Source organism: Chiloscyllium plagiosum, chromosome 15, assembly GCF_004010195.1.
Source record: "Chiloscyllium plagiosum isolate BGI_BamShark_2017 chromosome 15, ASM401019v2, whole genome shotgun sequence".
NCBI classification, from domain to species: domain Eukaryota; kingdom Metazoa; phylum Chordata; class Chondrichthyes; order Orectolobiformes; family Hemiscylliidae; genus Chiloscyllium; species Chiloscyllium plagiosum.
The window spans coordinates 44429675-44453301 of record NC_057724.1 but is presented as its reverse complement, the minus strand read 5'-3'; the positions used below and the strand labels follow the sequence as shown (position 1 = coordinate 44453301).

At 40.4% G+C, this 23627-nt stretch overlaps 1 protein-coding gene across 1 annotated transcript in view; it reads right to left on the bottom strand.

Moving 5' to 3' along the window:
* The window catches only part of LOC122557267 (high affinity cationic amino acid transporter 1-like), a 40325-nt gene extending 22034 nt beyond the window's left edge, over positions 1-18291 (bottom strand). The window contains exon 1 of the mRNA XM_043704787.1: positions 18189-18291. The gene's annotated coding sequence lies outside the window, so the exon portion shown is untranslated. The remainder of the gene's footprint in view (positions 1-18188) is intronic.
* Positions 18292-23627: the final 5336 nt, after the last annotated feature.

Genomic DNA, 23627 nt, shown 5'->3' with positions numbered 1-23627 from the left:
CCATCAATGTACCAAAACCTGCTATTCTAGACAAGATTTCTTCACTTATTAAAACTGACTTGAACCAACATGTTATTAATACTGGAAGGATTTATTTTGGGAAGGGACAAGACAATTTTGTATTTTTTTTGCATTGACAACACTAACCAAAGCTTTCCAACAATTCTAACCAAGGCTTTCTATAACATAGGATGCCTTCCTTGACTGCCTGCTTGCAGCATACATTAGAAAATTGATCAGTAGAATAGCATGCTCACTGTGCTGTCTTGATATCTGCCATTGACAGGCAACACATAGTAAACAAATACACTTCATAAATCTACACAGCGATCTGGAAGTCAAGGATGTAATTAATGTCTGTCTGTGACAGATTTGTCTCTATGAGATTGGAGAGAAAAGATATTCTGGCTATTGTGTTTTGGTCAGATTTCAAACATAATGGAAGGACTTCTTATATCAATTATTTCTAGTGAAATCATAAATTATTATAAAAGAATGGCTTTGCTAAAGACAGTCATCATAATGTTGAGAAGGCAACCAGAGAAAGTATTCAGGAACTCCAAGTAAACAAAAATATAGTGAAAAGCAGATTTTTATTTGCCAGCAAAAGCTCATTTGAACAGTCAAGAATCAGACCACTACTAAACAACTTTGCATATGAGAACCTTTTAATTATTTATTGTATGAAGTATTTAACTATTGTGAATGGAAGATTAAGAATTGCAACTGATATGGTTTGACTTTTTATGATCACCCTTCTGATGAATCACATTCTGGATTTAGAGGAGTTATCACTCCATTTATTTTATTTGTTCACGAGGTGTGGGAATGACAGGCTAGGTCGGCACTTATTGTCTGAAAGAGGGTGGTGAGCTGCCTTCTTCAACTGCAGCAGTGTGAGGTCACTCACAGCGTTATTGTATTTCTCTTATTTAATTAATATTCACTTGCTGTGTAATATTGTTGCATTGTACAAATTAGAAAATTGGAACATTTAATGTTCAAATGAGGCAAAATAAAATCAAAATTCAAACGGCTTTATATTGGAGAATGGAGTGTCAAGAATGAAATGCAGACATGAAGTAGCAAAAATCAAAATTGTTCCAAGAACGAGAGTTGGTTTGCGAAAAAGACACAAACTAACTGCAAGTCTCTTCTGATTACCAATGTCCAAAGCTGTCTCAAGTCAGCTCCTGGCAATATTAGGTGGAACACAAAACACAGACACAAGACTCAGGTAGCAAAAGTACTTGGAAGCTGAAGTCAAAACTTTGGATCACTGTAATAGGATTAGGGGTACATTATTACTTTAAAAACAAAGGTTGAGTTTGTTTGCAGTCTCTAAATTTGACAGAGCATCTCTCCAGCACGCCACAACACCCACTGACAGGAAATTAATGCCTCAGATTTACATGCATGATCATTAGTTTCAAATCCCAAATGGCTGCAACATGCCGTGATTTCCCCTGGCTTTCTGCAGCAAAATTCATCCATGAGTCATAAAAGACATCAGAGGTTTACAACTCTGGAAAAAAAAACTGATTTGAGAACATCACCTGCCCCACCAACTGTGCAATTGTCATTTCTTTGGGCAAATGATTTCAGAGAAATTAGCAAATAGATACTGTTAAAAACAAAATGTTCAAGCAGCAATATACTCAAATCTTGTAACTTTCAATCACTCACATTATACAGATTTGCTTTAAAAAAACCTGTTTTCATATACAATCAAATATGTCACTTCATTGCAGCAACCAATAATAAGGAGCTACAATACTCAGCAGCTCGTGGAGCACCAGCTTTCTTCACAACTCGAGGAATGTACAAGCCTTCACCAAAGGCTTGCATGGGACAAGGACAACATCACAAAAGACTGTTTTTGGGATGAACACCTCAAATATGTCAGGCACACAAATTACAATGCTTTATTGTTGGACCAACTAAAGCTCTTGGTCAACACTGAGCCACCTTTCAACCACAATTCTAGCTTTTAAATTCCCTGAAACATCATTCTTCTTAATCACAGTTCTGGGGATGACATCTCTATCTGTGTCCAACAAAAGTACACATGCATCCATGTTAATGTCTCTTATGGCTACTCTCCTGATGAAGGTGATGGGAGTTCAATGAGATTGACTTTCAAGAAAACGACAAAACAGCATGATATCTTTTCATTGGATTTAAAACTTTAATGCTTTTGATCCATCTTTAGCCTGTTGTATCCACGCAAATCCCTCTAAATCATTGTAAATGCAAATAAAATGTGATATTTATGAGCAATGAGTTCAACTGAAAACAGTGGATATGCTGTGGACATGGTTGTCTTATTGAAGTGTGCCATGATACTGAAAAGGTTGGGAAGCACTGCAGCATTCCCTCCAATTTCCTTACTGGCTGCAAGGCCTCAAGACCTATGCATGGCTGCGACTTCTAGAATGAGAAGTCAATGCCATGATCGGCATGCTGATGCCAATTGTCATGTGCAAACCATCGAAGCTGCTGCATTCTCATATAGCTGAGGGAACACTGAACTGCTGTTATAGATAGTACATATTACAACCACAGTAAGTTGGTTATGGATGTGTTAGTTATTAAATCAAACAGCTGTTCCTTTAATGATGTAGAGCTTCTACAGTGCCAAGCATGTAGAAACAATACAGGATTACCGAGGAATTGGAGATTGACATTCGGAAAGGTGCAATTAAAGAGCACTGAAGTCACTTTTAGAACACTGGTGTCAAACTTTTGTGCAGCAGTGGATCTGAAACAAATACAGCACTTTATACAACAGCCCTGTGGTCTCTTTCAGTCTGGTAATTATTCTGGCTACGTAAAATTCCCTTCTGGACTAGTTTGAGAGGAGGATGATCAATGCAGACACACATGATCATCATATGTCACAACGGAAGGAGCACTGAGTCTCTCATTCACCGCTTTCCTAACCTCTAGAAACCAGGAGCTTCAGCTAATGTTTATATTTCAGGAGTCAATGTACATTACCTGTCTACATCTCAGTGACAAGATATTTTTAATTAACTTGTTCATTTGTAACTCATTTCATTCCCATGAATCTGTCCACGCCCCTAACAACTATACTCTTTAAATGTATTCACGATAATTGCTATCCGTCTTTTCAATGTTTGTTTCCTGCTCAGCCCTCTTTCCAGTTTGGCACTCCCTTGTCCGTCTTAGTAAGGTTTGCTGGCATCAGATAGTGGGGGTGCCTCATTTTGCCAGGCTAAATCTTATTGTGAATATTTAAGAATCACAAGCAAGACAAGACATTGTTGTGAGCTGAGTGGTCCATTCAGGGTTAACTCAATAGAAGTTTGAAATTTGCAGAAAAAAATGGCTGTGTTATGAAGAAGTCAATTCACTGGAGAAGTTTATAATAATCAAAGCTTAAAGGGTAAACAAGGTTGCACTGTGAACACAATTCTAGCTGACTGGGATGTTAATAACGCACTCAGAATGCAAAATATGTTCTTAATCTTTGATTGCCCCCCTCCTTTGCTGAAACGTTTGAACACTCAAAATGTAAACCCTAAACCAATCAGGAGATTGAATTTGAGTCTCCCATCCAATCAAGTTCCTCCACATGCCCTAAGAGGTCTGAGCAGGCCTGGAAGATTCTGTCCTAGGAATCTAAAACTGTTTATCCCATTTTCTGACCCAACTCAAAATTAGCTTTTTTTGCATTCACTTTGCACAATAGACTGGTTAGCAAGGTTAGATTACATGGAATATTGGGAGAACTAGTCATTTGGATAAAGAACTGGCTCGAAGGAGACAGAGTGGTGGAGGGTTGCTTTTAAGACTGGAGGTCTGGGACCAGCAGTGTGCCACAAGTATCTATCGCTCTGGTTCCCCCCGACTCAGTCGAAGCGAAATGCTCAGAACCAGTATAGTTTTACCTCCTTCATCTTTATTCCGGGCCCTGGAGGGAGAGAGAATGACCGCCCATGTGTGCAGGGACACGGGTTCCTGGTCTTCTCTGGAATAGCAGTTTCTTAATGAACTATACAGTCATTTTACAAGGAGAAGCATCCAGATAAGGAAATATATATATATTGATTGGGTGACCGTTATAATCAGCGAGCATCAATAGTAAAGATTAAGCCATCTGCAGTTACACAATGAATGTTCTTAACCTTAACTGGCTTCACATAATGAATACTTTTCACCTTGTTAAACTTACTTTACATACTGAATGGTTCCAATACTGTTAAATAGCTCTACATAATGAATGCTTTTCCACCTTATTAACCCATTACCCTTGCCTCCAGCACCCTATTGTTAACTGCAAGTTCTTATCTGATCTGAGTCATGCTCAGCTGAACCTCTTGTTTTACAAAATTCAGAACTTAACACTTTCCCTGCCTGCTCATACCCTATACACATTTTCAGACTGGTGCTGGATCCACTTTTTTTTTGTCATTTATAGAAATGATTTCAATATGGAAAAAGAACATATGGTTAGTAAGTTTGCAGATGACACCAAAGTTAGTGTAGTGGACAGCTTAGAAGGTTACCTCAGAATACAAGGGAACCTTGATCAACTGGGTCGAGGAGTGGCAAATGGAGTTTAATTTAGATAAATGTGAGATGCTGCATTTTGGAAAGGCAAATCAAGGCAGGACTTACATACTTAATAGCAAGGTCCTAGGGAGGGTTGCTGAACAAAGAGACCTTGGAGTGCAGGACCTTGGAGACCATGAAGTGGAGTCACAGATGAACAGGACAGTGAAGGTGATATTTTGTATGCTTTGCCTTTATTGGCCAGAGCATTGAGTATGGGAGTTGGGAGGTCATATTGCAGTTGTACAGGACACTGATTTGCAACACTGCCTTCAATTTTTGTTTCTTGTCTCCCTGCTAAAGGAAGGATGTTGTGAAACCTGAAAGGGTTCAGATAAAATTTCCAAGGCTGTTGCCAGGGTAGGACAATTTGAGCTACAGGAAGAGGCTGAACAGGCCGGGGCCATTTTCGCTGGAGCGTTGGAGGCTGAGGGGTGACCTATGGAAGTTTATAAAATCATGGAGGAGTACAGGTTGAGTGAATAGTTAAGGTCTTTTTGCCAGGGTGGTGAAGTCCAAAACTATAGAGCGAAGGTTTAAGCTGAGAGGGGAAAGATTTAAAAGGAAGCTAAGGGGCAACCTTTTCATGCAGAGGGTGGTGTATGTAAGTAATGAGTGGCCAGAGGAAGTGATGTAAATATTGTAATTGTACTAGCTTACAAGTTAAAAAAAATCACAACACCAGGTTATAGTCCAACAGGTTTATTAGGAAGTACTAGCTTTCGGAGTGCTACTCCTTCATCAGGTAGCTGTGGAGCAGGATAATAAGACACAGAATTTATAGCAGAATTATATTCTTTTGCTATAAATTCTGTGTCTTATGATCCTGTTTCACAGCTACCTGATGAAGGAGCAACGCTCCAAAAGCTAGTACTTCCAAATAAACCTGTTGGACTATAGCCTGGTGTTGTGATTTTTAAACTTTGTCCATCCCCGTCCAACATCGGCACCTCCACATAATATCTAAAAGGCATCTAGACAGATTAATTTAGTGTATTTGGTCAGCATGGGCAAATTAGACTGAATGGTCTTTTTCCATGCTGAATAACTCTATGACAAGTGTGTAGAATGTCATGCGGTAAGTAATTTGTAAGTAAAGTAATTTGACTGTAATACAAAAGAGGTAGTCTGTAACTGGAAAGGAGTGAAAAAAAACAGATTAATACCAAATTTGAAACACAAATACAAAAGGCTTTTGACATGCAACACTAACATAGTACTAAACACACTCAAGGACTATAAGTATCAATTTCAAAAGGTGTATTTTCCATGCAGCCTTTGTCTCTATGTCATTTGTTTCTTTGACAATGGACAACAACCTTAAGGAAATGTTTTGAGGTTTATCAGTCTCCAATTTAATCAGTTTCCTTTTCTGCATTTTCAAAACTGATTTACTGATGTTGAAAGATTTCCAGCACTTCGACAGGAGTTCAATTAGAATTGCACTTGTGCAACAGACTTATTCAATTCCAGGAAAGATTAGTCATCTAATCTTTTCTTCTTCTTCTCCTCCTCCTCCTCCCTCTCCCCACTTCTCCCTCCCTGCAGAGATGTTGATTCATGCTGACATACAGTACTAAGTTACTTGGCTCAGGTAGCCATTTTCAAGAGTTTAAGATGGAAAAGCAACTACTCAGGTAAAGATGGTGCATCGAACCTTGTTAACCTTATCAGTTATTAGAATAAATATAAAAGTAGCAGCAAAATGGTAAAAACTGGAAAGCCATTGTCCAGATTTCCATATTATATGGACATATGCAACATGGTTAAGAAATCATGGAAATACCTGGGGCTGTGACTATGTAATTATTTAATTAGGAACCAAGGAAAACATGAAATACATATTTTAAAAAAGATAACTCAGGTTGAAATCTGTGTCGAAAACCACATTGTGCATGATAGTCATACATTTTAACAGTTCTTGGGCAGCCAACAAATGATGCGAGTGCTGGTTTGCTATTCAATTTGGGATGAAAGTGAGGTCTGCAGATGCTGGAGATCAAAGTTGAAACTTTATTGCTGGAACAGCACAGCAGGTCAGGCAGCATCCAGGGAACAGGAGATTCGATGTTTCGGGCACAGGCCCTTCTTCAGGAATGAGCAGAGAGTGTTCAGCAGGAGAAGATAAAAGGTAGGGAGGAGGGACTTGGAGGAGGGGCGTTGGAAATGTGATAGGTGGAAAGAGGTCAAGGTGAGGGTGATAGGTCGGAGTAGGATGGAGGCGGAGAGGTCAAGAAGAAGACTGCAGGTCAGGAAGGCGGTGCCGGGCTGGAGGGATTCGGCTGAGACAAGGTGGGGGGAGGGGGGATGAAGAAACTGGTGAAGTCCAAGTTCATCCCCTGTGGTTGGAGGGTTCCCAGTCGGAAGATAAGACGCTCCTCCTCCGACCGTCGCGTTGTTGGACAACTGGGATACATAGCGATTGGTCACTTGTCTTAATATCTCTTCTTTTAGCTTGGTGTTATTTCATCCCTGTTATGCTCCTCTGAAATGCCCGAAAAGTTTTAATTTTTTAAAAATGCTAAATATACACACACGTTCAGAGAAGATTACCAGATTAATTCATGGAATGAGAAGGTTCTCTTATGATGGAAGGTTGGATAGGCCAGTTTTTGCTTCCACTAGTGTTTAGAAGAGTGGAAAGCAACTTAATTGAAACATTTAAGATCCCAAGGGATCTCGGCAGGGTATACGTGGACAGAACATTTTCCCTTTAGTGAGTGTCTAGAACAAGGGGCTGCCCATTTAAAACAGACATTAGGTGAAACTTTTTCTTTTAGAGGGCAATGTGTTTTTTGTACTCTCAGTTTAGAGAAGGTGGTGGGAACAGAGCTCTTGAATAATTTTAAGGCAGAGATACATATTAGTGTTAAGCAAGGCGGTAAAAGATTAATCGGGGTAGGTGGGATTGTGGATTTGAGGGTACAATCAGATCCGGTATGAACTTATTAAGTGGCAGGTTGGACTCACGGGGCAGAATAGCAATTCCTGCTCCTGATTCATACATTCTTATGGAAGTTATTGTATTAGCATAACAATCTAGTACCATAACATTTTTCACAAAAAAAAAATTCTGTCATATGATCATAGAATTGTTACAGCAGAGAAGACCATCCAGCCAGACTTTTCCTTGTCAGTGGTTCGTGAGCGTCTCAGTTAGGCCAATTCCTTTGCTTTCTGCCTATTACCCTTTAAATGTTTTCTCATAATTATCTAATTCCCTTTTGAAGCACAACTGAGTTTGCCTCCGCCACCCTTTCAGCCAATGCATTCCATATCCTAGTCAGTCAGTCAGTCAGTCACTTACTACATAAAAAGGTTTATCCTCATTATTTTGGGTGCTCCAACCTCGCACCAATGGGAAGTTTCTCTCAATCTACTCTCTCTAGAATGTTTACGATTTTGAAAATCACTATATGTCAATTACCTGCTCAACCTTCTTTTCTCTATGGAGAACGGCCTCAGTTTTGACAATCTACAAACCTCTTAGACCTTGTAAATCTATTCTGTAGCTTCTGCAATGCCATCTCTTCCTTGCTAAAATGTGTACCCAGAATAGGGCACAAAGTTCCAATTGAGACTGAAGCACCATAGATAATAAGATCATAACAAATAGGAAAGGAGTAAATTGTTCAACCCCTTGAGTCTGCTCTACCATTCAATAGGATCACAGCTGAACTGACATTCTCCTCATCCATTTTCCTACCTTTACCCCATAACCCCGATTCCCTAACTGATCAAGAATCTATCTCATCATTAAATATATGCATAAATTCTGCCTCATAGCTTTCTGTGGCAAGGAGTTCCCAAAACACTCAACCTTGATCTCTGCCTTAAATTGACCCTATAATGGTTCACCAAAACTTCCTTGCTTCCAAGTTCTATGCCTCGATTAATGATGGCTAGGATTCCATAGGCCTTATTAACCCAGAGAGAAAAAGAAATCTCTCTCACTGCAACCTTTCTCTCATGATCCTTTTCATTTGTTCACCGGCAGAACAAATAGGTAACCTTGGAAGTGATACTATTCCTTTTCAACAACAGTAGAGTACTGGGAACCAATCAGGAGTATGAACACTGGCTCTGATTTTTGGCCCCTCCACTTAGATACTGAAACCAAGAGCATTTAACACTGACTGGAAGCTTCTAGTCTATATGTTTCATTAATGTATTAGAATGGTGCATTAACCTTTAAAGTCATTAGCTAAGGTGCTAACCTTTTACACTGTTTCTCTCCTTAAGGAAAAACTTAAGATAAAAGAATAACACTTTGCCCTACAAAATGCACTCCTTGGTCAATGACAGAATTGTGTAATCTTGGAAGTGCCTATGTGAAGTAATTGGATATGGAATGGGAGGCGGTATCTCCAAATTATCTTTTACTCATAGAATAACAAACCTAAGGCACATACTGTAAAAGATAGAAATGTTTCCTTTAAGGAAGTTATTGAGCAACAGCTGCTGTTTTCCAGTGTGTCAAATTTCATAATGTCAGTAGCAATTTCACTTCTTGAATCAACTTTTGCCAAGACTAAGTGCAAGTGTTGATGTTAGTACAACAGGCACCTCATCAGTAACTAATTCAAACTAAACTTCTTTCACTGAAGGTGCATACTGCGGAACAAGAATTTTCAAAGGGTATATTTCAAAAAGAAGCCTACTGTTCGAAACAGTATCTGTGAAGAGAAAAACAGTCAACATTTAAGAGTCCAAACTCACTTTAATTTGATAGTTCACTTCAGGAAATACAGCTGGTAACTCCTGTTAAGAAGTCTCACGATATGGAGGTTTTGTGAGATACTGTGTGTAGTTTGCACTCTCTATTAAAGAAAGGTTATATGTGCATTAAAGCACTCCAGTGAGGGTTCACTAAATTGGTTTCTGGGATAAAGAGGTTATCCTATGATGACAGGCTGATTAGGGATCAGGTAGTCAGGGATATATTCTTTGGGAGTCTAATGGAATGGGTGATGATCTCATTGAATTATGAAGGGCTCAATAGGGAGTCACAATAATTGTTTCAGTTGACTGGGGAATCTACAAATGCAGGGTCAAGAGGGCCTGATGTTATAGGACAAAGATGAGGAGAAATTATTTCACTGACAAGACAGTGACTCATTGGAATCTTTCTGCCACAGAGGGATGTGGATGCACCATTGAATACATTTAACACAAACAGACTTGTAATCTCTCAGGGAGAGTTGAGGGCTATAGACAGTGGGTTTGAAGCAGAGGATTGACCATGATCATACAGAACAGGCCAGTCGGGCCATATGTTCTACTCTTGCTCCTTTTTTTGTGTGTTCTGGTATCACAGGACAAGTTAAAAGTGTTTGTAAAAATTATTTATATGCACTTAAACCAGGCAGATTCTGTGCAATTATTCCTCAGAGTATAGAAGCATTTACACTTCCAAAGGTCTATGCAACAGACCTTTTGACTAAAACTTAATCTGTTATACTTAAATTTGGAAGTTTATAAAATGCAATATGCTGTAAATCAAACATTTCATCCAAATCTGATGTGACTTAATATGGGAATGCTGCCTGATGGCTTAGGCCAGAGATGGCAACAGTCATGTTTTTTTTTTCTTTTTCTTTTCTTTTTTTTTTCTTCTTTTTCTTTTATTTTTTTATTTTTTTTTTAATCCCCACACTACCACCTAAGTGCGGTAGTGCTGGCAACAGTCATGTTAAAGTCTGAGTTCAATCAAGGCAATTGAAGATCATCATCTGATACAATCAGCTTAATTCTCAAAAATGGTTCACTTGTGTCTCGTTAGCAGATAAACAATTCTGGGAAACTGAATAAAAAGAAAAAAAACAATTCTGGGATAGGAACTAAACCCATCCAATTCTGGTTTTAAGAAAGGCAGGAGAAGAAGAAAGTGGATGGACAATTTGAATGTTACAATGAGGCTCTTAGTTTTCAGTTCAACAATCATTCAAATTTTAGCCAGTATCTAGATTTCAGGAAATATGGTGGTCTAAAAGGAATCCGTGAGGTTAACTGCCTTTGTAACATTGCAAGGGGCCAAGAGGAACAATGTTTCCTTCAGACACAACAAGCTACCCTGCAACACAACAACCTCCATATTTACCCCTCACACATCAAACTTGTCTGTTGGCAAAACCAGAACCACCATCCAACCTTATCCAGGTAATCAGAACCTCCAAATATTATCTGATCCTTTGCCCTATAGGGGCAGTAGGCCACCATAGGATCTGCTGAAAATCTGACTTCCCTAATGCATTAGCTGTTCTTGGAGGCTCCAGCCCAGTCAGGCTTCCCATCAAAATGTTAATCAGACTTTCAGATGGCAGGAACTATACTTAAAGAGACTTTGCTATTATATTCTTCAGGGAATTTTGGAAACCTACACAGGTACTTCCGGATGACCTGAACTCAACTGCATGCCTCATACAAAAAAAACTCCAGGTTAAACTGCATGTCAATATTACCAGTACTGTGGTATGGTTTTTTAAAAATCTAAAATACAATAAATGCTTACAAAGCTGATTAAACAACTCAAAGTTAGCATAGTAAACAGTGTGACTAACATTTCAATCCTATAGAGAAGTTGCTTAAATAAATTTAAACATCATTGGATTCTCCTTTCCTCTTATCCATGACTCTGAATATCACCTTTCTTAAAATTGAATTGCTGCACTGAATTTTAAAATACTTATAAACCACTAAGCTACTACAGCTCTCTGCCACAAAATGTAACACACTAGCTGTAACTAATATCTTATTAGAAAGCAGGAACATATAGATTGCTGTGTCAAAAATTAAGTGCTTCCACAAGGAATGGCCAATTGAAGTGTCAGAGAACTCTAATATGAATCAGCACCAGAGTAGAAGGCTTGAAAATGAGAGAAAACGTATGGAAAAATGGAATTCATAGTTGGCCCCAAAAAGAAATTTTGTTGGACCAAACTTAATTTCCTTGCTTAATCCAAGAATCAACACTGAATTCTAATCAGTGTTCTCCACCCAAAATAATGATTGGTCTTTCCCTTTCAGATGTTAAAAGGAATGTGTTCTACTCTGTTTCAAGTTCTCTAATATTTCATTTTTCTGTATCCTTATCCATTGAGTTTGTTTTTTATGTATACAACTTACCTTAATTCCTCTTTCACTTTCAAATATTTCCACCTGAGAAGCCAGAAACTGGCAATTCAGATCAGATGGTCACTGTGGAGTGGATGACCAGTGAATTTCTATTGCTTTTTTCTGACTCCCAGGAGCCAGCAAATAAACACACCATTGTGAGCCCCTACCTACTGCTTGGTTAATTCTCGTGAAGCCAGCACTGAGGACATTAAAATGAGCTTTAATTGGAATTATGGGTGTCAATTAAAATGCAGGAAGGCTGCCCATGACCCTTCCCACCACAGAGTTAACAGATGGAGATGAAAAAGCACTAGGTGCATATCTGCTATTTTTCAATTTGAAAAACACTCACCAAACTCCATCACAGAAAAGGTACAAGATTCTATCCTGCTAGGGCAACCTATTCAACTAAAAAGTATCATAGCTGAAAATGTGTTGCTGGAAAAGCGCAGCAAGTCAAGCAGCATCCAAGAAACAGGAGAATCGATGTTTCGGGCATAAGCCCTTCTTCAGGAACGTCGATTCTCCTGTTCCTTGGATGCTGCCTGACCTGCTGCGCTTTTCCAGCAACACATTTTCAGCTCTGATCTCCAGCATCTGCAGTCCTCACTTTCTCCTAAAAAGTATCATAGCCAAACCAGAGTCTCTACTCGTTTGTGTGTTTTTCACTGGAAAAGTCACTGTATAGTCACCAGCAACAGGAATCATGGCCAATTTTCTCCTCACTCACCTAGAGGCAGCAAGGTCAACCATTGCATTAATAGGAAGCCCTGAAATAGATTGAAGAACTGAACTTATTCTGTGATAAGTATTTTACAGGATTAAACTTAAAATCTGCAGCTACAACATTCTGTAGTAAAATGTCCCAAGAGCCTTCACAGGATTCTTGAAAGTCACAAAGGCAACATAAAGGTAAATAACCAAACATTTGGTCAATAAAGTAATTTTTAAACTGTGTTTTAAACGAGGAAACAGAGATAGTGAGCTTGAGGAGTGAATTACAGAGTTTAGGGAATTAACAACAAAATGCACAAGTGCCAGTGAGTGACTAAACAATTCCAATCAGGGTTGCCCAAGGAGCCAACCAGAGGATCTTTTAGGACATTGCTTAACTGGGAAAGTCAATGCAGGTCAGCAAACAAAAGCTGATCAGTGAATGGGGCTAACCATGAGCCAAGACACAGACAACAGGGTTTCTGACAAACTCAATATTACGCGAGCTAGAATGTAGGAGCCAGCCAGGGGTAAATTGCAATAGTCAAGCCAACAGGTAACAAAAGCTGGAAATTGATTAGTGTGAGAATCTTAGGTAATTAAAAAAAGTTTAGTTAATTGCCAAATTAAAGGAAAAACTAAACATTATACTTTTAAGTTCTGCGAAGTTAAGTTTTACTACAGCCTTAATTCAGGGATTTACCAACTCAGAGGAGCTATAGCTAGTTAATTAATGGTTGGTTTGATCTGGTTTATAAAGCCTAAGTTCATCATTTTCAACTTTAAATTGAGGTCTCCCTTTGAGGTGCCTTGTTTATACTGGAAGCTGGCGAATGAGAGTGTTTAAAAAGATTTTACATTTGAAGTGTAGTTTTTTTCTATAATTTGCAATTAATTAAGCATTATATTTTAAATTAAGAGGTTAAGGTTTATCGCAGCCTTAATTCAGGGATTTACAAGCTCAGAGAGAAGCTGCAGCCAATCAATCTGCGTTTTCAAAACTTTAGTTGAAGAGTGTAGTGCTGGAAAAGCACAGCTAGTCAGGCAGCATCCAAGGAGCAGGACAATCAATGTTTTGGGAAAAAGCCCTTCATCAAGAATCTGCCAGCTGTGCTTTTCCAGCACCACACTCTTCAACTCTGATCTCCAGTCCTTGCTTTCTCCTTTTCAAAACTTTAGTCAGTTGTTTTCAGGAAGTACAATAAAGGCCTCCCTCAGGGCTACCTTCTCTCCACTGAGTGTTGCTTTGGTTGTATGAAATAGGTCAGTATGAGGGCCTTCACTGAAACATAGGATGTGCTCCTTTTTATACTGCTTTCAGCCCCCTGCAGTTGGATCCTACTTTGGCAGAGAGAGAAAAGCTGATTGGTGACAACTGGTAGGTATTTCTACTATTTTAATTGTAATAAATAGATTTGCAGGGAAGCCGGTTTTACCAAGTGTGCTGCAGTATGTACAAAGTCATAGTGCAATGACTCCCAGATGAACAACTGCACAAAGTGTTACTGGTTGCATAAGCTTGAGTTCCAGGTTATGAAAATTGATGGGTGGCAGGGGTCACTCAAACTTGACTTGAAGTATAGGACAACACGGTGTGTTTATGGAGATGACCATATCACAGCTTAGAAATGTACTGGCAGCAAAAGAATGCGTGACCATTAGGCATTCTAACAGAACTAGGCAGGCAGTGCAAGAAGGGCTTATGCCCGAAACGTCGATTCTCCTGCTCCTTGGATGCTGCCTGACCTGCTGCACTTTTCCAGCAGCACATTTTTCAGGCAGTGCAAGAATCACCTGAATATGTTGTGCTTGCTAAATGATATATCCTTTATGGAAAGCAATGGTTCCTCAGGACAGTGCAGCCAGGACAAGCCTACCATGGGCAGATCAGCTGAACAAGGGGTAGAGGGAGGAAGAAGAATGGGTAGATGGTGATGAGGAATGGTCGTCAACTGCAAGATGGAATCAATGGTTTAGATGTGTGAGCATTAAAATGCAAAATAAAATTAAATCCGGAGTGCAAAGTTATGCATTTCAGGATAGCATGGAAATATATAGGGGGAGTAAACTGAGGAAATACGACCTTTTGAGTGAATGTTCACAGGTCTCTGAAGGTGGCTAGACAGGTAGACAAGGTGGTAAAAGCAGATCTTTCTTCACTGGGTAATGTATTCAAAAGCAGAGATGTGATATCGGTACTGTATAAAGACAGTGGTTAGTGCACAACAGGAGTTGTGTACAAAAATAAACTTGGTCACCAAATTACAGGAAGGGCATAACTGCTAATTAGTAAGTTTACAGATGACACCAAAATTGGAAGTACAGTGGACAGCGAAGAAGGTTACCTCAGAGTACAACAGGATCTTGTTTAGATGGGCCACTTAATGATGAGGTCCTGGACAGCGTTGCCAAACAAACAGACCTTGGAGTGCAAGTTCACATTTCCTTGAAAGTGGAGTCGCAGGTAGATAGGATAGTGAAGGTGGCTTTTGGTTTACTTTCCTTTATTGTTCGGTGCATTGAGTATAGGAGTTGGGAAGTCATTTTGCGGCTGTACAGGACATTGGTTAGGTCACTTTTGGATTACTGTCTGCAATTCTGGTCTCCCTACTATAGGAAAGTTATCACGGAACTTGAAAGAGTTCAGAAAAGATTTACAAGGATGTTGCCAGGCTTGGAGGATTTGAGCTATAGGGAGAGGCTGAATAGGCTGGGGCTGTTTTCCCTGGAGCATCAGAGGCTGAGCGGTGACCTTGTAGAGGTTTATAAGATCACGAGGAGCATGGACAGGGTAAATAGACAAGGTCTTTTCCCTGGGGTGGGGGAGTTCAGAACTGGAGGGCATAGGTTTACGGTGAGAGGGGAAAGATATAAAAGGGACCCAAGATGCAACACTTTCACACAAAGAGTGGTCCGTGCATGGGATGAGCTGCCAGAGGAAGTGGTGGAGGCTGGTACAATTACAATATTTAAGAGACACTTGTATCGGTATATGAATAGGAAGGGTTTGGAGGGATATGGGCCAAGTGCTGGCAAATGGGACTAGAATAGATTAGATTACTTAGTGTGGAAACAGGCCCTTTGGCCCAACAAGTCCACACTGACCCTCCGAAGTGCAACCCACCCTGACCCATTCCCCTACATTCTGGTCAGCGTGGGTGAGTTGAATGATCTGTTTCCATGCTGTATATATATGCTCTAGAAAAAGTCAAGAAATTTACATGAATGTTGCTAGGGCTTGAAAGTTGCAGCTATGAGGACAGATTGGATAGGCTAGGGTTATTTTCCTTAGAACCAAGGAGGCTGAGGGGGGGGTCTTAATTAAGGTGTACAAATAATGGGCAGCCTGGATAGATGAGACAGGGATAGATGTTTCCCCTCATGGATGGGTCAATTACAGTGGGACGTAGTTTTGAGGCGATTGTGAAACAATTTGAGGGATAACCTTTCTTTTTTCATCCAGAGGGTGGCAGGTGACTGGAATTTACTGCAGTTTGGTGGCTGAGGTAGAAACTCTTAAAATTGTTTAGATGGAATCAGAATCTGCACCTGAAGGGCTATAACCTACAAGACTATGGACATGTCCTGGAAAGTGGGATTAGTGAGTGGCTAGTTTATTCAGCTGGTTCAGACATGTACTAAATGGCCTCTTAGAACCATATAATAAAGTTATGGCTCAATGAGGCAGGGGCAAAAATATGTGGATTTTTGTCCAAAATTGTTATTAATGGATAGCTATAGAAATGTCGTGGAGATTTCTAAACTGAAATGCAACAGTAACCCACAGTTCTCATGTAACAAACTGATCAAATATTTACTCCAACGGAATGACAGAGATATACAATCTCACTTGTCTCAAATGGAATTAGCAATGGATTTAATTTAAATAATTTGTCCAAAAGCAAACCAAATCAAATATCAGATTTAAAAAAAAATTATAGCAAGCTTCATATCTCCAAAGATCGCAAGGCACATGCTTTTTTTAATTCAAACATTTCTTCACTTAAAGTTCATAGAATCCCTACACAGTGTGGAAACAGGTCATTCAGCTCCAAAAGCCCAGAGAGACTCATCCCCTACTGTATCCTTGTGACTCTGCATTTCCCATGGGTAATCCACCTAACCTACACATCCCTGGACACTGTGGGCAATATTGCATAACAATTCACCTAACCCACACATCTTTGGAGGGTCAGAACAGATTGTTCTTACATTGTTGCTTCATTAAATGGGAAGAATCCTATTTAAGAACACTAAGATCTGATTATCAGCAGCTTGAAATATTCACAAATTAACAGAAACAGTGATTTAAATTTAATACTAATTTCAAAACTTCAATATTTATGCAACCCATGAAGACAAAAACCTTTGAGAAAACAAAAGTTGTTAGTTCAGATAGCAAAGCAACACAACAAGCAAAGTTTAAACAAACATTGTATAATAGCATATGCCATTATAATAGCAGTCTTGATTTCAATGCACTACTCCAGTGAGACGCATTAAGCACCATACTGAAAGCGTAGCTTGTCATAAACGCTGTCATCCATTCGCACAAATAAGTTTCTGTTGCAGTTTACACAGAAATAACAACGCAGACTCGCGACAGGAAATTCCGACCAATTTTATAAAAGCGACATCCGCAGTTTGTTCTTCAACTCTCCTCCCACCATTTAGAGAGAAAGCTGTTTCCTCTCCCGTGCGACTATTTAAAAAAAAATGTTGGAACTGAACGACCTTTGCAGTGCTCGTCATGTTTTAGGCATTTGACTGGTTTAAAGCACCATCTCATTCGAAAGCCAAACTTAACAGGGTCACTGAAACTCTGCTTGCTTCCCCCTTTCTCTCTACCCTCAGATGTGAGTTTTTTTCCAACAATTTCTGATTTCCAGCAAACACCCAGTTTTTTTTTCGGCGGGGGGTTATTTTGTTTTCTTTTAGTGGCCACTGTCCTAGAATCACACTCTGTAAAAACTCAAGACACACGGGGTTTTTTTTTGTTTAAAAACTTGAAGTTGGATAAATGAGGTTTTCTGGAGTTTGGGGGAGGGGGGCGCTGGGGTTTGCGCGAGACCACACGGACGGTTGGTTGTTCCTGGCAACGCGGAAATTGGGCCGAAGTTTGAGCTCGCGGCTGATGCAATGTTCACACTAATGGCCGCGCTCCACCCACCCACCCCGAACCAACATCAGCAAACCCTCAGCTCCCCACAAGGGTTACAATCCCTTGCCCAGAGCGGGATTATCGTCTTCCTGCCGGTAAATGTGACCTTAAATTGGGTTTTCTTTTTAAATGTGTGTCTGTGCGTGTAAAATGTAAACCCGACACGGGCTGGCCGGCCGGCGGAGCGCGTGGATTTTTATTCCGCTCCGTGCTCGCCACCGACTTTTTTTTAATTAAAAGTGCGTTTTAAGTTGAAACCTCATTAAGTCTCCCGGACTATACACGTGTTTTAAAAAAAGACAAATTACAATACGGAATTTCTGAACCGATAAAGCATTGTAGAAACAATAAGAGCATTTAGGCGCCAAACACACGGCGATCTCCGAAAACGGGAAGATCCTCAGATCAAATCGCGAGTTTCTGTTCCAGATCTCTAATCGGTGTCCGGTTTTAGATATTGCGTTACTCGATTTATTTATTTATTAGTAACCAGTAAACCGCGTTTCATCCAGAATAATAAGGTTTTATAACTAACTATGGTTTTGGTTAACCTGACTTCAGCATCAAGATACACAAAAAAGGAATGATCCACATTTCGGCGGCATGTAAGTTAACTCACTGGGTTTCCTAGGTTGAAGTAGCCAGGGACAATCTCCGGAGTAGAGTCAAGTCCGCCTTGTCTTGTCTCTCTGTGAATACTGAGCCCCTCCTGCCGAGTGAAGCAAGCGCGTCATGGATAAACATATCGCATTGACGCACACACTTCCTTTTGGGTACTTATCGAGTCACAGAGTTGTACAGCACGGAAACAGACCATCAGGTCCCACTCTGCCATGCCAACCAAATATCCTAAATAAACCTTGCCCTACGTCCCTCTAAACCCATCCAGGTGCCTTTTAAATTGTGTAATTGTATCAGCCTCTACCACTTCCTCTGGCAGCTCATTCTTCGCACCACCTCTGCTTGAAAAAGTTGTTCCTTAGGTCCCTTTAAAATCGTTCCCTCCTCACCTTAGGGTGTTTTGCCCTCTAGTTTTGAACTCCTTCTCCCTGGGGGAGAAAGACCTTGGCTATTTACCCTACCTATGCCCCCATGATTTTATAAATCTGTACAAAGTCTTCAGCCTCCGATGCTCCAGGGAAAATAGCCCCAGCCTATTCAGCCTCTCCCTACAGCTCTAACACTCCAATCCCAGCAGCATCCTTGTATATCTTTTCTGCACCGTTTCAAGTTTAACAACATCTTTCCTATAGCATGGAAACCAGAACTGAACACACTATTCCAAAAGTGGTCTAACAATGTCCTGTACAGCCACCAATTCACATCCCTTACTAAAACAAGGAATAAAAAGGCTTGCATTCATATAAACGCAAAATACTATGGATGCTGGCAATCTGAAATAAAAGCAAAAAGGTGAAAGAGAAACTCTGTAGGTCTGGCAGCATCTTTTGAGAGAGAGAGAGACAGACACAGCCACTTCAGATTCAAAACATTAACTGTTCCTCTCTCTCTGTAAATGCTGCGAGGCCTGGCAATGTTCTCCAGCATTTTTTGTTTTCACTTGCAGTCACTTAATGTTTTTCACCAGATGAAAGCTGCTTACAGTCAACAAAGTACTTTTTTGAATCATAGTCATGTTGTAAACAAAAGAAATGCAGAAGCCAATTTGTGTGTGGCAAGCTCCCCAAATTGTTTTCACAATATTGATTGATGAATAAAAATTGGCTAAGATGGGGGCATAACTTGTAACACTTCAATCTAAAAGTGGCAATTTCAACACAATACTGTATCTAAGAGTTTAGAAATGAAATACAGTGAAATGTATTTAACTCTTTAAAAATATCTGGAAAACAAGTTAGATAGCATTTGTGGAAAAAAATAGGTAATTGGCTGAATCTTACATATTTTTGCTAAGTGCAAGTTGCATTAAGTCTTTTGATGGGTTTGTTCCCACAAGACCAAGTGGGTTTTCTTGTCATATTCTTGATTTCTTGACCATAAAAAGTTCCCACAGCACAACACAAAATTAGGAAAAATGTTATTCTTTACCCTTGTGTGGATCCTCTCTCTGATCAGTGAAGTGGCTGACTGACCATATCCAAGCCTTGGGACTAGTATTTGATGTTATCCATGACCTACTGCGCCAGGACCTGAATCAAGGTTATGTCATAGAATCATAGAGATGTACAGCATGGAAACAGACCCTTTGGTCTAATCTGTCCATACTGACCAGATATCCCAAACCAATCTAGTCCCACCTGCCAGCACCCGGCCTATATCCTTCCAAACCCTTCCTATTCATAAACCCATCCAAATGCCTTTTAAATGTTGCAATTGTACCAGCCTCCACCACTTCCTCTGACAGCTCATTCCATACACGTACCACCCTCTGTGTGAAAAAGTTGCCCCTTAGGTCTCTTTTATATCTTTCCCCCCTCACTAAACCTATGCTCTCCAGTTCTGGATTCCACCACCCCAGGGAAAAGACTTTGTCTATTTATCCTATCTATGCCCCTCATAATTTTGTAATGACTGTTGAATGGTGACAACCATAAAATTCTTCCTTCTTGCATGTCTGTGCCAAACACCAAGGAAGTACAGCAATCCTCTGAGCATGGTATCTCTGGCTAAGAGGACAATATGCAAAAAGACAAGGCTAGGAGGGATACTGCAAGGATTCAGTAGGCTCAGGGTGAGCGAATACAATGACAGTAAAAAAACTGGCTGGAAATGCAGTCTAGTTAAGCTCATGAGCTGGGCATGTGTCTCTGAGAGCACAGTGTACTTGCTGCAGCATTACAATGATAGATGCTGGTGCAGCATGAGTTACAGCATTAAAGTGCAGAAGCATCATGTAAATGGATCAGAAATATGCCAGCCTCATGGTAAATGTTGAATGTTAAGGTCCATGAACATGGGGTGGTATGTGATGTGTGCCCATGGAGCTGCCCTGAGATGTTGGTGTCTAATGTCCAACATGAAGGTCTTTTGGAGCGAGCATTAAGCTGAAGTTGCCTGATATCCTCCTTGATGTTCATGTTGAGAATTTTCACTGTCCAGCTTGTTCAGCACATTAGGTAAAATAGGAAACTGAATATTAATGAAGTGAGCTGTGCCATTAGTAAGGTGTTTACCAAGGTATAAATCTGCTTGATTGGGAACTCGCTTCTGTTGAGTGAAAGATTTGCCTCATTGTTTAGCAAAGACACTGAGATTGGTTTCACCAGACCTCTCACCTGATCCTGCCACAATCTCACCATAGCTCACATCATTCAGTCCTATATAAGATTTAAAAAAAATTTTCTCAATGTTTCCTTTGATTAGAACTGAAGAGGAATATGAAAGATTTTTTTTAGATATTTTTATTGAAAATTTTAACATGTTTTAACAAGTTTACAAAAGAAAACTAAAAAAACCCCAAGTATAAACATTGATATACAGTTAAATCTTAATAAATGATAACCAAACAAGAAAAAAGAAATACCAAGAGAAAAAAAAGACAAAACTCAACTAACTACTCATCTAACTTACAACTAACCAGAGTGTATCATTAAAATTCTTACATTATTCAAGAGAAAAAAAAATCCAACGGATAACACATAAATTGAACAGTGATATACATGCTCGGAATGTGTTAACATCAGATCACCACAAAACCCGTATTTATCCAAAACATCCCGAGCATAGAGCATATAAAATCCACAAAAATAAAAACTCTTTAGTACTTTCAGATCAATATAATAAAAAAAAATTCTAAATAGTAAAAAAAAGTATAAAATGTATTTAAATGGAGATCTTCCCCCTTATTCCCAGGGAGCATCACTTCCTTCCCAAAAAACCCATCATAACCTCTCCCAACCAGTGCCCCACCCTTGACCCAGGAACCCCACAATAGGATAAAGAAAATTCAAGTATACTACTGAACTAGAACTAACAGTGAGTACCCTATCCCTCACCTCACCCCCCCCACCCACACCAATACCTGGATATATTTGGTAATGTTAATACCATATATGAACATATATGACTATAAAATTACAGTCTCAGCAAATAATTATTAAATATATTAATACAAAATAACAGGGGAAAACAACCCCGCTCCCAAGGACAAAGATAAAATAAGGTAAGGTAGCCACCTTCCTCCCCATCTACATTAACTAGACCCCCTGGCCTATATATATATTAAAAAAAAGGAGGAAAGGAAATCGCTGAGTAAAGGATGAATAAATAAACCCTTCTCCCCACCCCTCGGAGATAATATTAAACAGTAAGATAATGAAAGGAAAAAAAGGGGGGGGGTAAACCGGGGTGGGGGTAGGGCAAAACAACATCAATTCACTCTTATAATTTGTCTAAGAGAGTCCAAAAGTTCCTTGGCCTTCTCCGGTGATCCGAAGTTATACACGGACCCTTCATGGCTAAAGCGTAGTATAGCTGGGTAGCGCAAGGAGTATTGAATGTTTAAATCCCTTAAACACTTCTTTGCTTCATCAAACGCCTTCCTCTTTCAGACCAAAGCTGGGGAAAAGTCCTGAAATAACATAATCTTGGATCCTTTATAAGTCATGGCTTGGGGATCTTTCCCAAGATTTCTGGAGGCTTCCAAGAGCATCTGCCTCACCTTATAGCTCTGCAGCCAGAACAGGACTGGGTGGGGGCGCTGGTTCGAGACGGACCCACGTATTGCAACCCAGTAGGTCCATTCTACCCTTACCTGGCCTGATCCAGCCTCCAGTTCAATAACTGCGGAAACCACTGTTCAAGGAACCTTGTAAGCTGGCCTGCTTTTTAGATTAGATTAGATTACTTTACAGTGTGGAAACAGGCCCTTCGGCCCAACAAGTCCACACCGACCCGCCGAAGTGTAACCCACCCATACCCCTACATTTACCCCTTACCTAGCACTATGGGCAATTTAGCGTGGCCAATTCACCTGACCTGCACATCTTTGGACTGTGGGAGGAAACCGGAGCACCCGGAGGAAACCCACGCAGACACGGGGAGAACGTGCAAACTCCACACAGTCAGTCGCCTGAGGCGGGAATTGAACCCGGGTCTCTGGCGCTGCGAGGCAGCAGTGCTAACCACTGTGCCACCGTGCCGCCCACAAAGCGGGAAGGCCCAGCAAATGAATATTCTTTCGACACCCTCGATTCTCGAGGTCGTCAGTGTGATTCTCTAAGGTCCGGACTTGCTGCTCGAGAGTCTGGACTCGATCCATGGCCGATTCTGCAATGGCCTCGGGGGTCGCAGCCTTTAACTCCGCCCCTTGGCATTCAATTTCTTCGATGTCTTGACCGTGCTTTTGTAGCGCGGCCGAGAATGAATTCCACCGACTTCGGGACTATTCAATGAAAGCATCGATCTTCGCATCGAGTTTGGAGATTATTTCTGTGAGGCCCGCCACCGTAGGTAAGTCCCCCGGGGCGGCTGCGGACGCCTCTGCTGCAGCTGGGGAGGGTGTGGGAGGGGCTCCTGCCTGTTGAGAACTGTGGGCTCCTTCCCCCCTAGTCATTTTTACAGGAGACTGAACCATATAAATTTAGTACTAAACTACTAATTACATTAAGTAAAAACTATTTTTAATTGATTTGGTGAGTGTGGTGGAGGAGGGTGGCCCACTTTGCCTAGGTCTTGGGAGGAGCACTATAGATTCAGACTTGCTGAGTCACCGCCATCTTGGATCCCCCGAAAGATTTTTTTTACCTGTGAAGCAGGAATGGACGTGTAAAACTGTCAGAGAAATTCAGCCCAATGGATCAGAGACCACAAATGAGGATCACGGTGAAATTGACGAGCAGTTTATTTCAACAAAACCATATGGCAGAATGAAATTGACCACACTGACACAGAACTGATTGTCTGCACAGATGGCCAGAATGCTCTTCCCAGAACAGAAGGTGCAGGCATGCTTTATAAGGGGTACAACACAAAGGTGATAATTGTAAAGCAGTTACAGTACAATGGTGAAAATTGTAAAGAGATTAAAGCAAGAATAAGCTGAATGGAAGTTAGTCAAGGGTCCGGCAGCAGCAATTCATTTTAATTGACCCAGGAG